The sequence below is a fragment of the Loxodonta africana genome, chromosome 3 (assembly GCF_030014295.1).
Source record: "Loxodonta africana isolate mLoxAfr1 chromosome 3, mLoxAfr1.hap2, whole genome shotgun sequence".
NCBI lineage: Eukaryota > Metazoa > Chordata > Mammalia > Proboscidea > Elephantidae > Loxodonta > Loxodonta africana.
In genome coordinates, this window is record NC_087344.1 from 10,665,622 (window position 1) to 10,683,462 (window position 17,841).

At 43.9% G+C, this 17,841-nt stretch overlaps 1 protein-coding gene across 20 annotated transcripts in view; it reads right to left on the reverse strand.

The window, feature by feature from the left end:
* The window catches only part of LOC111748359 (uncharacterized), a 138,057-nt gene extending 120,427 nt beyond the window's left edge, over positions 1 to 17,630 (reverse strand). For 13 of the 20 annotated variants that reach the window (XR_010321195.1, XR_010321194.1, XR_010321192.1 and 10 more), the window contains exon 1: positions 17,489 to 17,628. The gene's annotated coding sequence lies outside the window, so the exon portion shown is untranslated. Of the gene's footprint in view, positions 1 to 1,484; positions 1,550 to 17,488 lie in introns of those variants that run through there. The other 7 variants (XR_010321188.1, XR_010321189.1, XR_010321185.1 and 4 more) reach the window with 5 other exon arrangements.
* Between the last annotated feature and the right edge of the window lie 211 nt (positions 17,631 to 17,841).

Consider the following 17,841-nt stretch of genomic DNA (forward strand, 5'->3'; position numbering starts at 1 on the left):
GGACGGGGGTGGAGTACTTGGCACTTGCATGCCTAGAGATTTGCAGCCCCCGCTCCTCCTCAGACTCCCTGCCCACCACTCTAACCAGTGCTACAGTTGAAATTGTCATCAAATGGTCTACAAATTACGGTGCCTCCGTGTGTGTCAAAGTAGAACTGCACTCCATGGGTTTTCAATGGCTGATTTTTCTAGAAGTACATAGCCAGACCTTTCTTCTGAGGCATCTCTGGGTGGACTTGGACCTCCAACCTTTTGGTTAGCAGCTGAGCACATTAACCTTTTGCACCACCCAGGTACTCCATCCATTTTGGTACAGAGAGGTCTCTTTCTATCCCTCTGCTCAGAGAACAGTAGCTGAAGTCTCCCAAGTCATGCTGGGGACAGGGACATTGGTGTCTCAGTGTTTTGAGGGTCTGCAGTCTGTCATGTACACGGAGATTTAAACATTACTTATTGCTGGCCCCCTTACATCTGTCAGTTTATTGTGAAGTACTGATTAGAATGCATACTGATGATTGGAACATAAAATTTGGAAACAAAGAAGAAAGAACAGAGTTGGAAAACACAGTCTTGGTGATAGAAATGATGCTGGAGATTGCATGATAGAATTTTGCAAGACCAGTGACTTCTTCATTGCAAATACATTTTTTCAACAACATAAACTGCAGCTATACATGTTGGCCCTTGCCAGATGGAATACACAGGAATCAAATTGACTACATCTGTGGGAAGAGACAAAGGAAAAGTTCAATAACATCAGTCAGAACAAGGCCAGGGGGTGACTGTGGAACAGACTATCAATGGCTTATATGCAAGTTGAAGCTGAAGAAAATTAGAACAATTTCAGGAGAACCAAAGTACAGCCTTGAGTATATTCCACCTGAATTTAGAGGCCATCTCAAGAACAGATTTGACTCTTTGAACACCAATGACGGAAGGCCAGACAGATTGTAGAACGACATCAAGGACACCCCACAGGACCCTGAAGCTTGCTCTTGAATGAAGAGTAGCTAAAGTGAAAGGAAGAAATGATGAAGTAGAAGAGCTAAACAGAAGATTTCAAAGTTAGGCTCCAGAAGACAAAATAAAGTATTATAATGACATGTGCAAAGACCTCAAAAGGGAAGAACCCACTCAGCATTTCTTAAGCTGAAAGAACTGAAGAGAAAATCCAAGCCTAGAGTTGCAATAGTGAAGAATTCTACGAAGGAAATATTAAACAATACAGGAAGCATCAAAAGAAGATGGAAGGAATACACGGAGTCACTGTACTAAAAAGAATTGGCTGACATTCAACCATTTCAGAAGGTAGCATATGACCAAGAACTGATGGTACTGAAGGAAGAAGCCCAAGCTGCACTGAAGGCATCGGTGAAAATCAAGACTCCAGGAATTGATGGAATATCAATTGAGATGTTTCAACAAACAGATGCAGCACTGGAAGTCCTCACTCGTCTATGCCAAGAAATTTGGAAGACAGTTACCTGACCAACCAGCTGGAAAAGATCCATATTTGTCCCCATTCTGAAGAAAGGAAATCCAATAGAATCTGTAAATTATCAAACAATATCATTAATATCGTAAACGAGTAAAATTTTGCTGAAGATTATTCAAAAGTGGGTGCAGCAGGACATAGAGAGGAAACTGCCAGAAATTCAAGCTGGATTCAGAAGTGGACACGGAACAAGGGATACTGTTGCTGATATCAGTTGGATCTTGGCTGAAAGCAGAGAGTACCATAAAATTGTTTATCTGTGTTTTATTGCCTATGCAAAGGCATTCGACTGTGTGGATCATAACAAATTATGGATAACATTGCAAAGAATGAGAATTCCAGAAGGCTTAGTTGTGCTCATGAGGAACCTGTACATAGACAAAGAGGTTTGAACAGAGCAAATGATTATTGCATGGCTTAAAATCAGGAAAAGTGTGCCTCATGGTTATATCCTTTCTCCGTACTTATTCAACCTTTATGCTGAACAAATAATCCAAGAAGCTGAACTATATGAAGAAGAATGTAGCATCAGGATTGGAGGAAGGCTCATTAACAACCTTCAATGAGCAGATGACAAAACCTGGCTTGCTGAAAGTGAAAAGGACTTGAAGCACTTACTGAAGAAGATCAAAGACTACAACCTTCAGTATGGATTACATCTTAACATAAAGAAAACAAAAATCCTCACAACTGGACCAATAAGCAACATCATAGTAAATGGGGAAAAGACTGAAGTTGTCAAGGATTTCATTTTACTTGGATCCATAATCAATGCCCATGGAAGCAGCAGTCAAGAAATCAAAAGACACATTGCGTTGGGCAAATCTGGTGCAAAAGACTTGAAAGTGTTCAAAAGCAAAGATGTCACTTAAAGAAGAAGGTGTGCCTGACCCAAGCCAGGATATTTTCAATCACCTCATATGCATGCCAAAGCTGAATAATGAATAAGGAAGACTGAAGAAGAATTGATGCCTTCGAATTATGGTGTTGGGGAAGGATATTGAATATACTTTGGACTGTGAGAAAAACAAACAGATCTGTCTTGGAAGAAGTACAGCCAGAATGCTTTTTAGGAGCAAGGATGGTGAGACTTCATCTCACATACTTTGGACAGGTTATCAGGAGGAACCAGTCCCTGGAGAAGGACATCGCACATGGTAAAGTAGAGAGTCAGTGAAAAGGAGGAACACCCTTAATGAGATGGATGGACACAGTGGCTGCAACAATGGCCTCAGGCATAGCAATGGTTGTGAGGATGGCACAGGACTGGGCAGTGTTTCCTTTTGTTGTACATAGGGTTGCTGTGAGTCAGAACTGACTCGACAGCACCTAACAACAACAGTGCTGGCAACTTACTAGCGTGCTGTGGCTGGCCCTGGGTTTAGCCCAGAATTCCTACGTGCTGGTGCCTGAAGGATAAGAGCCACTGAAGCACCTGCTGGCCCAGCTCACAGGTTGAGTGCAGCCTGGGCAGGCAGGATGGCGCCACTGGTCTTCCACTTCAGAGGGACAGAGGTGAGTGCGGTAGCTATGTGGGGTGAGTCCTTGGGTCAGCTCCCAGGACTTTTCAAGTGTCCCTCTCCCCAGAAACTACCAGGCCCATTGCCTTCTGGAAGAGGTACCTGCCCAGGTCCTAAGTAGATGCCGTTCACGTCAAGGTTTTTCCCAACTCCTCCAACACTGGCTCCATCAAACCGGCTTCAGTTCCTGCTGTTGGATTTACTGAGGAACTGGCCATGGTAGGGTTCACAGGGTAGTCTTCCCAGCCAGCCCCTTGTCCACTCCAGCTTAGGTCCTCCTTATAAATTCTCACCTCAGTTTCTCCCAGACTCTTCAGTCTTGCCTATATACTGCTGCAAAATGCATCTTCCTAAAGCCTCTCTCTGCTCACCCTCCACCCTAAACCTTCAGTGGCTCACTGTTACCTATCAAATACTTCTAAATCCGTCGTCTGCTGGTCAAGGTCTTACACCGTTTAGACCAGCGGTCTTCAAACACTTGTTCAGCACACATAAAAATCTCCGGGGGGAAGCTAGTCTGAAATGTAGATCCCCAAACCCACCCACGGAGATCCCAATTCATAGGACTGGGTGGGGGCCCAGAACGTGCACTTTGACATACACCCTGGGACCTGTGAGGCAGGTTGTCCGTCCACCACATTTTGAGAAACTCAATTTTTGGCCTCATCCCTGCTGCTCTGACCTACTCTGCCCTCCATGTCCTGACCCTGCCCACACAGACTATGTGTTCTTCCCCTACCTCTGGGCGTTTGTTCCATCCACCTGGAATGCCCTTTCTGATCACACCTGGGTATCATGCAGGCCCTCCTGGATCTCCTTGGCTACACAAAAGGTCCCTCCTCTGAATACCAAGAAGTTTTCATATGACACTCACCACCTGCTCTATGAGTGCAGTGTATGAGTGTGCGTGGTATGATTTTTGTTGCAGGTTGGCAGGCATATTTGTTTGGGAGGTAATGAGGGGTGGACATTCATTTTGGATTTCTGTGACATATGTATTTGGGAGCTATGAGAGCTGTTAGGGGCATGAAAGGGGTGTTTTATTTGGAGGGTCGGGGAAAAAGTGGAAGACATTCAGCGAGACGGATTGACACAGTGGGCTCAAACATAGCGACGATTGTGGGGACGGCGCAGTGTTTGTACACAGGGTCTCTTTGAGTCAGAACCAATTCAATAGCACCTAATAGCAACAACATGTGCGTTGAGGATGATGTGAGCCTCGGGGGCCATCTGAGGAGCGCGTGCAGCGATGTCATGCATGTTCTTATAGTGAGACATGAACTGCCCACAATTGTGATGTGAGAGGTGTGTGTAATGAAGTGTGCGTGCTGGGGGGAATAATTTGAAATATGTGTTTTTGGAAGTTGTGTAAGGCATTGTGTTTTGTGGTCTATGAGGCATGTAAGTATGTGTGTGCTAGTGGTGGGGTTTAAGGTGGATGTATGTTTGTGGTATGATATGAGGCGTGTGTGGGAGAGACATGATGTAAAGTGTGTATGTTTGTGGTGTGAGGTATGTATGATTGTGGTGTGATTTGAGAGATGCGTGTGCGTTTGTGTGTTGTGATATGAAGTGTTGGGGTGAAGTATGCGTGTTTGTGGTATGAGGTGTATCTGAGTTATGAGTGTGTTTGTGGTATGAATTGTGTGCGTTTGTGGTGTGACTTCAAGTGCATGTGGTATGATGTGGTATGTGTGTGTTATATGATGTCACACATATGTGTGGTGTGAAGTGTGTATGCCTATAGTGTGAGTTGTGTGTGTTTGTGGTGTGATATGAGGGGTGTGTTACAATGTGAGGTCGATTTGTGTGTTTGTGGTATGAGCTCTGTGTTACAATGTGATTTGAAGAACGTGTGTGTGGTATGATGTGAGGTAGGTGTGTGTTGTTATGATGTGAGGTGTAGGGAGGTGATGTGTGTGTGTGTGGTGTAACTTAAGGTGTGTGTGTGTGTGTTATGATATGAGGTCTGTGTGTGTTTGAGGAGAGATGTAGGCTGCCGGTGACATGTACGCAGCATTGAAATGAACATTAAGAGGCCTGGATTTCCCAGAGGTCGTGCCCCAGATCAGCCTTCTCCTGGAGACTGCATCTAAAGAGACCTTGCTCTCTTAGTGAGCAGCTAGGACCTCCCTCTGGGGCAGATCTGCCTCCCTGCACAGCCCCAACCCTGAACCCTCCTGACCCAGCTCTGCTCCTCACGCACTGAAGGCTGCCCTTGAACACACCGAAGGACCCGCAGGATGTTGCACTGTCCCAGTGGGCCTCATCAAGGTCCTTGCCACCATGTTCATGGACTTCTTCCCTCAGTCAGATTGGTTGATCCACCCAAGCTACAGCGTAACAATGCAGCCAGACAGTATTTTCTCAATTATTTCTGAAGCACTCAGGCTGATGTGCGACCTTCCCCATTCTGAAACCATGGGACAAAGAGGGTGTTAGTGTTGGCTTCACCAACTCCACAAACACAGCTGCCAGTGGCTGGTGGGCCTGGTTCAGTTGGCGGCCAGCAGTGAGCAAGGGGCATGCCATGTCCCCACTCTCCTTCCTCCTGCACTGTTACACTCTTGCAGTGAAAACCCTCACCCCTGCAGGGTACGTGCCGTGCACGAGCCCTCTGGAGCCCAGGAGCCTGGGCACTGAGCAGACCAGGGAGTTATTTGCAGCCAGAGCCCTCTGGCACCCAAACAGTAGTCCACATTGCACATCTGAGTGTCTGGGCAACTGATCCTCTCCATGGACCTTGTACTGTGGAGTCCCACCCCACACACAGATGAGGAAACCAAGGTTATGGCACGTCACCCCAGAAGTGGTGGTCCAACTGCCTTGCTCTACACAGGTCCCTCTGTCCCTGGTCTGGGCCCTTCTCCCGCTGCCAGAAAATAGCTCCAGCTGATCCCCAAAATTACAGGGCTGGAGGCTGCTGTACACTTGGTTGGTCCCCACAAGACCTTCCAAAAAACCCACCAAACCCATGGCTGTCCAGTGGATTCTGACTCCTAGTAACCCTATAGGACAGAGTAGAACTGCCCCATAGTTTCCAAGGAGCACCTGGTGGATTCTAACTGCTGACCTTTTGGTTAGCAGCTGTAGCACTTAACCACCACGCCAGCCACCAGGGTTTCCCACAAGACCTACAGTCACCCATAATCCATGTCTGCACCTTACTTCTCAGCCCTAACACCTAAGAGGTGCAGGGGTCCCTCCCCATTCCTACACACCCCTTGTGATGTGTCCACCCTATTCCTCTGTAACCGAATTCACTTGTATAGAATGTTGGGGGTGGGGGGAAGGAGGGTGGTAATTGAACGCTTGCCCCAGGCCACCGAAGAGTCCCTGAACCCTGCTATGGGAACACGCCCCACACACCTTTGCCTGCCCTGAAGCCTCTGTTCAAAAAGATCCAGGACTTCATTGATCGTTAGATACTAAACATGCAAGGTGTAACATTTTCGGCCTACTCGGACCGAGCGCAGTATGGAAGGCTGCTCCTTACTAAGGCTCGCACTGCCTTCGGGAGCTCCAAGATTGGGAAATGGGACGTTCTGGGTGCAGGGGGGAAATGAGAAGTGATGATATTAAAGGGTCAAAGTTCGAGCCTCAACTAAAACCAAAAACCCAGTTGCCAACGGGTAGATTCTAATTCATGGCTACCCCAAAGCGACCCTGTAACTGGCGGGGAAAACAGCAGTGCAAATACGATACAGGTGAACATCGGTGGTTAAACATACATACTCGGATGACGCGGGCTGGGGTGCGCCAGCGAAGGCACCTTGGCACTGTCCTCAGAAAGCCCCAAACGCCTAGCCCAGATGTCGGGGCCTTTCCAAGAGGCCACCTGTTGGCCACCTGCTGGCTGGGGCTCGGGGGCCACCTGCTGGCCCCACTGCGCAGCGGCAGGTGGAACCCCGGCGCAGGTTCTCAGCTAGTAAAGGTCTCCAGCGACAACTCCTCTATGGGAATCCACCTCCGGCGGCTGGTGGCTTGTGGAAGGGACCGTCCTGGGGCCAGATTTGGTCCCTGCCTTCTGAGCTCTGGGCCAGGACACTGTTGTTCAGGGACTTCCCGCTGCCCCTCGGGTGCTGACTGTGCAGCCCTGTGTGCCCTTGCAGGAGCGGGTGTCGTCGAGGGGTGGCGGGTGGGGGGGAATAGTCTGCGGAGTCTAGGCCTGGCCTGAGCAGGGGAGAAAAGGACCCCGGAGCCGGGTAGTTCCTTAGCTGTCCCAGCCCACCGCCAGCCCCAGCCCACTTCTCCTTGAGGGACGTGCCAGACTCCTGGCGCCACGGCCACTGGGATGGCTAGGACCCCCAGCGCCCCCCGCCCTGCAACCCGAGCTGTGATCTCATGGGCAAGGTGGATGGGCGCTGTGCCCAGCCCTAGGGACTACCTGCCAGCTCCGAGGGGCACCCCTCACTGCACCGTTGTGCCTGAGTCCCTGGTCGTACTGGCCCAGGCCCTCTCTGGCTGTTTACTTTGGACTCAGCGCTTTCTTGGGTAGCCTGGTCTTCTGGGGTAAGTAGTGAGAGAGGGTCAAGAGGCAATCCTTGGGTGCACCCCAACCTCTAGAGATGGGGCTGGAAGGTGGGGTGGGGTGAGGAACAGTGCCATTACTAGGGTTGGTGTCACCCATCGTGGTAAATCATGGTGTCACCCCCCTCCATGGGCCTCCTCACATAACATTCCATAAAAACTATAAAAATACCTCAAAAACAACAGGGCATGCTTGTAGGGCATGCAGATGAAACCACACCACTCTAAGCGTCATTGTAATTGGGTAATAATGGCAGCTCTCCCTGGAATGCATACCAAAAACCAAACTCATTGCAGTGGAGTCGATTTTGACTCATAGCGACCCTACAGGGCAGAGTAGAACTGCCCCAAAGGGTTTCCAAAGCTGTAATCTTTCTCCCACAGAGCAGCTGGTGAGTTTGAACCACCAACCTTTCGGTTAGCAGCCAAGCACTTAACCACTGCACCACAGCAGGTTTAAAAAGTAAATTAGCGTAGAGTTTTAGCCTTGTAAGTGTATTGATAAATGTAAGCTGGGCTTACAAAAAACGTTTTTGTTATTACAACTGACTACAGGGATATTTTTATAAAGAATATTAAATTTCTGCTGAAACACTGCACAAAAATTTTATAGACAGTTGTTTTGGTGTCACTCCCTCTGACCGTATCTGGTCCGGTCCACACACCCCACATACCCTTAGTGATGCTACTGGCCAGAAGGGTCAGAAGGACTTGAGAGACTCCCCAGCTCACGGGCCCTGAGCCCCGGTAGCTCCGTGGTTAGGTGTTCAATTGCTAAGTGAAGGATAGACGGTTCAAACATATCAGTGGTTCAGACCCACCAGCCACTCTGGGAGAAATATGTGGCAGTCTGCTTCTTTAAAGATTTACAACTTGAAAACCCTGTGGGGCAGCTCTACTCTGTCCTATAGGGTCACTAATGGGTCCGAATAGACTTGACACCCTCTAACAACAATTCTTAAGCCCCATGTCTCTCAAAAACAAAACAAAACACACTATTCATTCCAACTTAGAGTGACACTATAGCAGTGACGTCACTACGGGGATGAGTGGGTGGGTGAGTGGGGTGCTGACCAGACCAGCTGACACTGTCAAAGGGGGTCACACCATAATGGCTGCCTCCAAAGTTTTTGTGCAGTATTTCAGCAGAAATTTATTGTTTTTAATAAAAATATCCCTTTAGTTAGTTGTAACAACAAAAACATTTTTCGTAAGCCCAGCTTATGTACATCAATATACTTACAAGGATGAAATTCTATGCTAATTTGCTTTTTGCACCTTCTAACGTGCTCTGGTCAGAGCTGTCATTATTACCCAATTACAATGACGTTATCAATCACAAGTTTTCGCCTGCACTTGCTACAAGCACTCGCTGATGTTTTCATGCCTGCTGGTATTTTGATAGTCACTGATTTTGTCAGGGAAACCCTGGTGGTGTAGTGGTTAAGCGCTACCGCTGCTAACCAAAAGGTCGGCAGTTCGAATCCACCAGGTGCCCCCTGGAAACTCTATGGGGCAGTTCTATTCTGTCTTGTAATGACACTATGAGTAGGAATTGAATCAGCGGCAATGGGTTTGGTTTTTTTGGTTTAGATTTTGTCAAGTTTTCTGGTGTTTTGGGTACAGTATTGTGATAAGTATTATTTGTGAATCTACGTCAATAACTTTTTTGAGAAAGAAGCAGCAATTAAAAGAAAAGGAGAAAAATCAAAAGAGGTTTTCATTGAAGTGACTCAAAAGTTCACAGTTTTGAAAGCCAGAAAAGGCATATTCTGATCTGAGATGCCCACTAAGTGCTGAAATGCTTGTCTATTTGTTCCTGTTTATTTTTATGGTATAATTTTATTTATGAATATATTTCCATATGCATTTGTCTACAACTTCTACATTATTTGGGTTGTTATTGATTATGCAAGCCTAATGCATTAATGTGTCTCACCTAATGGCAAAGGTTAATGTTAAAAGGAACATAACTATGTTGTTCTTCAATGTTTTTACTTTGAATTGTATTCTTTTCTTACCGAATTTTCACTTTAACTGTATGAAAGTATGAAAGTATTTAGGCTGTGTGCGTAATATTGTAATTTAAGTGTGTAATTATAATTTTGCTGCCATTTATGTCACTATTATTGCCATTACAATTTACAAATAACATTAGTACAAAAATAAGGATTCTGTATGGTCTGGTACTGGAGGAGGCCCATGGTGCCAGGGGGTGTCTTAGTTATTTAGTGCTGTCACCTTGAGGTCTAAGGTGCGCCTGACTCAATCCATGTTGTTTACAATTGCTTATATGCATGTGAAAGCTGGACAACGACTAAGGAAGATCGAAGAAGAACTGAAGCCTTTGAATTGTGGTGTTGGCCAAGAATATTGACTATACCATGAACAAATCTGTCTTGGAAGAACTACAACCAGAATGCTCCTTAGAAGCAATGATGGCGAGACTGCGTCTCACATATATTTTGGACATGTTATCAGGAAGAATCAGTCCCTGGAGAAGGACTTCATGCTTGGTAAATACAGGGTCGGCAGAAAAGAGGAAGACCCTCAATGAGATGGATTGACACAGTGGCTGCAACAATGGACTCAAGCATAGCAACCATTGTGAGGATGGTGTAGGATCAGTGTTTCATTCTGTTGTGCATAGGGTCACTATGAGTCAGAACTGACTCAACAGCACCTAACAACAATAACGGTACATTTATAACATATAAATATTCTATAAAATGTAATAAAAATATATAAATATGTGGAGTTCCGGGTGATGCAAGTGGTCAAGCGCTCAACTACTAACCAAAATGTCGGCAGTTTGAACCTACCCAGAAATTCCTTGGAAGACAGGCCAGCAATATGTTTCGGAAAGCTCACAGCCTTGAAAACCCTATAGAGCAGTTCTACTCTGACACTTACGCGGTCACCATGAGTCCGAATCCACTTGGCAGCGACTAACAACAACCACATATATAAATATAGGAATTCTTAAACACATGGTGCAAAAGGCTAAGTGCTTGAATACTGGCCAAAAGATTAGTGGTTCGAACCCACCCAGAGGTGCCTTGGAAGACAGGCCTGGGGATCTGCTTCTGAAAGGCCATAACCTTGAAAACTCTATGAAGCAGTTCTGCTCTGCACACGTAGGATCACTGTGAGTTGGAATCAACTCAACAACAACTTTTTTTTTAAATATATATATACCCACCCACTGCCGTCAAGTTAATTCTGACTCATAGCGAACTTATAGGACAGAGTAGAACTGCCCCATAGAGTTTCCAAGGAGCGCCTGATGGATTCTAACTGCCGACCTCTTGGTTAACAGCTGTAGCACTTAACCACTACGCCACCAGGGTTTCCAATATATATATATGTATATGTAAATATAATCTGTAAATTGTATATAATAAATAAATTATACATAATTACATAATATATAATTGATATGGAAACCCTGGTAGCTTAGTGGTTAAGTGCTACAGCTGCTAGCCAAACAGGTCAGCGGTTCAAATCCACCAGACACTCCTTGGAAACCGTGTGGGGCAGTTCCACTCTGTCCTATAGGGTCATTATGAGTCGGAATCGACTCGACGGCACTGGGTTTTTTGGGTTAACAAAAATAATTTGATACCATAAATAAAAATAATGTTATGGAAGCTATTAAGATAACAGAGAAATTGGTGTCTCCAAATTGTGCACATGAAAAATGCTGAAGTTACAAATGTGTTTTCTATATTTTTACAACAATAAAAAAATAGCATAGAAAGCAATCGTGATATAGCATTGGAATAAAATGCCAGTTGTAGAGCAAATTATATAATGTCACATTTAAAGGAATTACAAATGCTTACAAGAGAGTGGCTTTAGGAGTGACTTTTAAATTTTTTCTTAGTTAAATGTAATTCTAAATTTTATACATCACTTTGGTAATAAGAAAATAATAATAGTAATAAAATATTTTTGTAGAAGAGGAAACATAATGGCAAACAGAAATGGCTTCTCTTGGCAGCTCCGTTCCTTCTCCGTATTCCTGTCTTGATGTAGCCATTCTATTTTGATCTTGATGTTTGAAACCCTTTAGGGCCTGCTTGTGTGCCCATGGGATAATCTTCTCTCAGTGCCTCACCCACAGTTACACAATGGCCATAAGACATTTAGGTGGCATTCAGTACACCTGAGTTTGAATCCCAAATCCACTGTTACTACCCGAGTGGCCCTAAGGTGGTGGCTGTACCACTGAGCCTCAGTTTTTTTATCTGCAAAAAGGGGCTAAGAAAGACCATGTACTTCATACTTCCCACATCCTAACTGTGCTGATTCAGTGAGATGACCTTCCACAGCACATGACCCCTGCCTGGCACATGGCAAGTGCTAAATAATGTTAACTGTGATGAGGACAGGGAGTGATAATGGCAGTGATGGTAGTGATGGTACTGTTAATGGGGTGATGGTGATGGTGGTAACGGTGAACAGGACAACAGTAGTGATGGTGGTGGTGGTAGAGATGATGGTGATTGTGGAGTGTTGATAGTGATGATAGTGACGGTGGTGGTGATAACGGTGATGGTAGTGGTCATGGGGGAAGTGATGGTGGGGAAGGTGGTGATGGTGGTGGTGATAATGGTGGACATAATAGTAATGGCAGTAGTGCTGGTGATGATGGTGGTCATGTTGAAGGTGGTGATAGTGGTGGTAATGGTGGATGTGGTGGTGGTGGTGGTGGTGGTGAAGGTGGTGATGGTGGTGGTAGATGGTGGTGGTAGATGGCAGATGATAGATGGTGGAGATGGTGGAGCTGATTCATGGTGATGGTGATGATGGTGGTGGTTACAATGGTGGTCATGGAGATCACCCATCCTTCTTCCACGATTTCAATTGTAACCATGACTTTGCATGTTGAGGACTGACTCCTTACTCACTGGTGATAAAAATTGAAAAGGGTCCTGCGAGTCCCCCACAGTAATAAAGTAGAGCTCTGAGAGGGAATCTTTGATTACTGACAACTCTGACTAAGGAATTGCATATTACACATTGAAAACTTAGATGTAAATAAAATTTTGCTGAAGAGACTTCCCTTATCCCTTCCTTTACCACTTCCTAAAAACATTTGTGGAACTTCTACTATGGGCCAAGCACCTTATTAAGTACTTTGTAAATATCATCTCATTGAAAGCTCACAACTATGCAATGATATAGAAGTTATAATTATCACCCCACTCTTCAGGTCAAGAAATGCAGGTTCAAAAAAATTGTATCATTAGCTCAAGGTCCCACTGCTAATAAAATGCAAAGCTAAGACCCGAAAAAAATCTGCCTGATTCCAAAGCCCATGTCCACCACCACACAAGGTCATAAATTCCAATGCCTTCTGGGAACTAGGCATGTAACATAAATAAGTGAGGCCTTTGATGAGAAACGAGGATCCCTGGTGGCACAATGGTTAAGCACTGGGCTGTTAACTGAAAGTTTGGTGGTTTGAACCCACCAGCCATTCCACAGGAGAAAGACCTGGCGATCTGCTCCCATAAAGATTACAGCCTAGGAAACCCTATGGGGCAGTTCTACTCTGTCACATGGGGTAGCTATGAATTGAAAATAGATTTGACGGCACTCAGCAACAAAAACACAGCAAATGATGAGGAGCAATGAGAACAGTGAAGATCTGGAGGTCATAGGCTCTATCTCTCTAAAGACATTCAAATCCACTTCTTCCTTAAATACACAACCAGTGGGCCACCAGTCCACAACTTCTGCCGTAGACGATACTGCCTGATTGAAAATCAAATTCTTTAAATGGGATTCCTGTGTCTCTCAGAGGAAATATACTTGGTTACTTCTTGGTTGCCTTCCTTTCTCTCAACATTTGTCTTCCTTATTTTATTTTTTTTAATTCATGGTGCTCGTCCCCTCAAAAAACCTACCCTAAAATATACCGTACAAATTTCCATTATTAAGAAACCCTGTCCAGATGGGAAAAATTGCTTTTTGAAGCCTCACTGGAAACCAGTTTTACTAAAGAGAATATTTTGTATCAAAGAAGGGATAACATTTTTTGAAACAGCAGAAGATTCTAGCAATGCTTATTTGAAGAGACTTGGGCCAAGATCTGCAATAAGAAATATTATATTTATGATACAGTATTGATGTATGTATACTTAGACAACCACCACTCTTGTCAATTTGTCATACTGTGGTATGACAGTTGCTGTGATACTGAGAGCTATGCCACAGGTATTTCAAATACCAGCAGGGTTACCCAAGATGGACGGTTTTCAGTGGAGCTTCCAGACAAAGACACACAAGGAAGGAGGACCTGATGGTCTAATTCTGAAAAAAATTGGCCAGTAAAAACCTTATGAATAGCTGCAGAACACTGTTTGATATAGTGCTGGAAGATGGATCCCTCAGGTTGGGAGGTGCTCAAAATACAACTGGGAAAGACCAGACAAGTTGTGGGATGATATCAAGGACATCATACGTGAAGAAAGCAAAAGAAAAGACCAAAATGGATGTCAGAAGAGACTCTGAATCTTGCTCTTGAATGTTGACTAGCTAAAGCAAAAGGAAGAAATGAGAAGTAAAAGAGCTGAACAGAAGATTTCAAAAGGCAACTCAAGAAGACAAAGTAAAGTATTATAACAAAATATGCAAAGATCTAGAGTTAAAATACCGAAAGGGAAGAACACACTTGGCATTTCTCAAGCTGAAATAACTGAAAACAAAAAAAATTCAAGCCTCAAATTGCAATACTGAGGGATTCTATGGGCAAAATATTGAACAACTCAGGAACCATTAAAAGAAGATGTAGGGAATATACAGAGTCACTATATCATAAAGAATTGGTCGACGTTCAGTAGGTAGCATATGATCAAGAACCAGTGGTACTGAAGAAAGAAGTCCAAGCTACACTAAAGGCACCGGTGAAAAACAAGGCTTCAGGAACTGATGGAATACCAGTTGATGTGTTTCAACAAATGAATGTAGTGCTGGAAGTGTTCACTCGTCTATGTCAAGAAATTTGGAAGACAGCTTCCTGGCCACCCAACTGTAAGAAATCCATATTTGTGACCATTCCAAAGAAGGGTGATCTAACAGAATGAGGAAATTATCCAACAATATCATTAATATCATACATAAGTAAAATTTTGCTGAAAATAATTCAAAAACTCTTCCAGCAGTACATCATCAGGGAGCTGCCAGAAATTGAAGCTGGATTCAGAAGAGGACATGGAATGTGGAATATCATTGCTGGTGTCAAATGAATCTTGGCTGAAAGCAGAGAAAACCAGAAAGATGTTTACCTGTGTTTTATTGACTATGCAAAGGCATTTGAATGTGTGAAGCACAACATTTTTTGGATAACTTTGTGAAGAATGAGAATTCCAAAGCACTTAATTATGCCCATGAGGAACCAGTGCATAGACCAAGAGGCAGTTGTTCAAATACAACAAGGGGATACTGTGGGGTGGTTTAAAATCAGGAAAGGTGTGCATTGGCGTTGTCTCCTTTCACCACACTTATTCAATCTGTATGCTGAGCAAATAATTTGAGAAGCTGGACTATATGAAGAAGAACATGGCTTCAGGATTGGAGGAAGACACACAATAAACCTGTGATATGCAGATGACACAATCTTGCTTGCTGAAAGCTAAGAGGACTTGAAGCATTTACTGATGAAGATCAAAGACTATAGGCTTCAGTATGGATTACACCTCAACATAAAAAAGACAAGAATCCTCACAACTGGACCAATAAGCAACATTATGATAAATGGTGAAAATGTTGACTTTGTCAAGGATTGTATTTTACTTGGATCCACAATCAACATCCATGGAGGCAGCAGTCAAGAAATCAGATGACATATTGCATTGGGCAAATCTGGTGAAAAGGACCTCTGTACAGTGTTAAAAAGCAAAGATGTCACTTTGAAGACTAAGGCGTGCCTGACACAAGCCATGGTATTTTCGATCATCTCCTATGCATGTGAAAGCTAGACAATGAATAGAGAAGACCAGAGAAGAATTGATGCCTTCGAATTATGGTGTTGGTGAAGAATATTGAATATGCTATGGACTGCCAGAAAAATGAACAAATCCGTCTTCGAAGAAGTACAACTGTAATGCTCATGAAAAGTGAGGACAGCGAGATGTCATCTCATGTATTTTGGACATGTTATCAGGAGTGACTTGTCCGTGGAGAAGGATGTCATGCTTGGTAAAGTAGAGGGTAAAGTAGAGGGTCAGCAAAAGAGAGAAAGACCCTCAACAAGATGGGTTGACACAGTGGTTCAAAGTCGGGCTCAACCATAGCAACAACTGTGAGGATGGTGCAGGACACGGCAGTTTTGTTCTGTTGTACATAGAGTCACTATGAGTCAGAACTTACTGGACAGCACCTAACAACAACAACCTACTTACATATGTGTATAGAAATATATACGCATATATGCATACATATTATGTATACACATATTTTATTTGTATGTGTACGTACGCATAATATATGTATGTCGGTTTTTGTGCCATCAAGTTGATTCCAACTCATACCAACCCTGTATGATAGAGCAAAACTGCTCCATAGGGTTTCCTAGACTGTAATCGTTACAGAAACAGATCACCAGGTGTTTTCTCCCATGGAGCTGCTGGTGGGTTCAAACCTGCAACCTTTTGGTTAGCAGCCAAGCACTTAACTACTGAATCCCTAGGGCTCCATAATATGTGTGTGTTTGTGTGTCTATGTGTGTCAGAGTAGAACTTCACTCCATAGGGTTTTCAGCGGTTGCGATCTTACAGAAATAGATCGCCAAGCCTTTCTTTCACAGGGCTGCTTTGTGGATTTGAACTATCAACCTTTCAGTATACACACACACACACACACATATATATATATATATATATATATATATATATATATACCCATTGCTGTCAAGTCAATTCGGAGTCATAGCAACCCTATAGGACAGAGTAGAACTGCCCCATAGAGTTTCCAAGGAGCACCTGGTGGATTCGAACTGCTGACCTTTTGGTTATATATATATATATATATGCATTCTTTAGTGGCACAAACGGTTTGTACTTCACTACTAACTGAAACGTTGATGGTTCTAATCTACCCGGAAGCTCTGCAGAAGAAAGGCCTGGTGATCAACTTCTGTAAGATCACAGCCATCGAAAACCATATGGAGTGATGTTCTCCTCTGATGCACATGGGGATGCCGTGAGTCAAAATCGACTCTACAACAAGGGATTTAGAGAGAGAGAGAGAGACAAAAAGAGACAAACAGTACTCACTGCACGCAGTATATGATATTTTATAATTAAAATTCTTTTCTTTTCTTTTAAAATGCTGGTTGTTACCCACTAAGTTGGTTTCCTGACACCCTAGGGAGACACAACCAGCTGGTGACAAAACACTGGCCTGTACATCTCTTAATTTTGGCCATGAAGATAACGTACTATCCTTCACTGTGAACTTGGCATTTAACATGCTCATGTGTTTATTTTAGGGGGGGAGGTGTGTAGCATGTGAAAAGGCACGTTAATTCACTACCTAACATGGGTCAACACCCTGATTGTTTTAGATCTTGTTTTCCACATTTTGAATAACAAATTGGTTACACTCTGAGTTTGTTCAGCTCTTCTGAGAGCTTTAATCAATTTACTTCACCTTAAACCCACTAATTTGCAAATCCTCATACTCCATGAGTGTGCTAAGGTATCTCAGTATTTTCCACTCTACCACCAAACAACACATGCATTCCTTGCCCAAGCAGAAGTGGACAAATGAAAGGGAGATAGATGCCCAGACAGCAGCTTTCAAGAAATAAAATAGAAGGACATGTAACAAGGTCTCCTGGAAAATTCTAGAAGCAGAACGTTTTCTAGACCCAACATCTCAGTAAAACATTTTTTATTTTCTGTCAGAAGACAATAAACCAGGTCCTACTTACCAACCAATATGAAAAGCCCTGCCTTCTCACCCAGTCTGGTGGCTTCTCAGAAGTAACAAAAAAAAAAAAAAGTATGTCTCTTTTTTGTCACACTCCAGTTTCTCAAGGAGACTTGTGGGTGGGTGAGATGGCTTAGGGGTGTTGGTTGGGGAGTTGGCATAATCCCCGGTCCATTGTTTCTCTTTTCATGAGTCATTTACATAGTACATGGAGGTGGGGCTTCCTAACATGCTGTAGGAAATGAATTTGCAAACAGATGTGGTGTCCAATGGGGAAAATCCCCTAATAGAGAATGCTACCAACTCCCAGCCAGGCTAAGAAAATTGATCCAAATTTGAAGGGGCTCCTTTAGT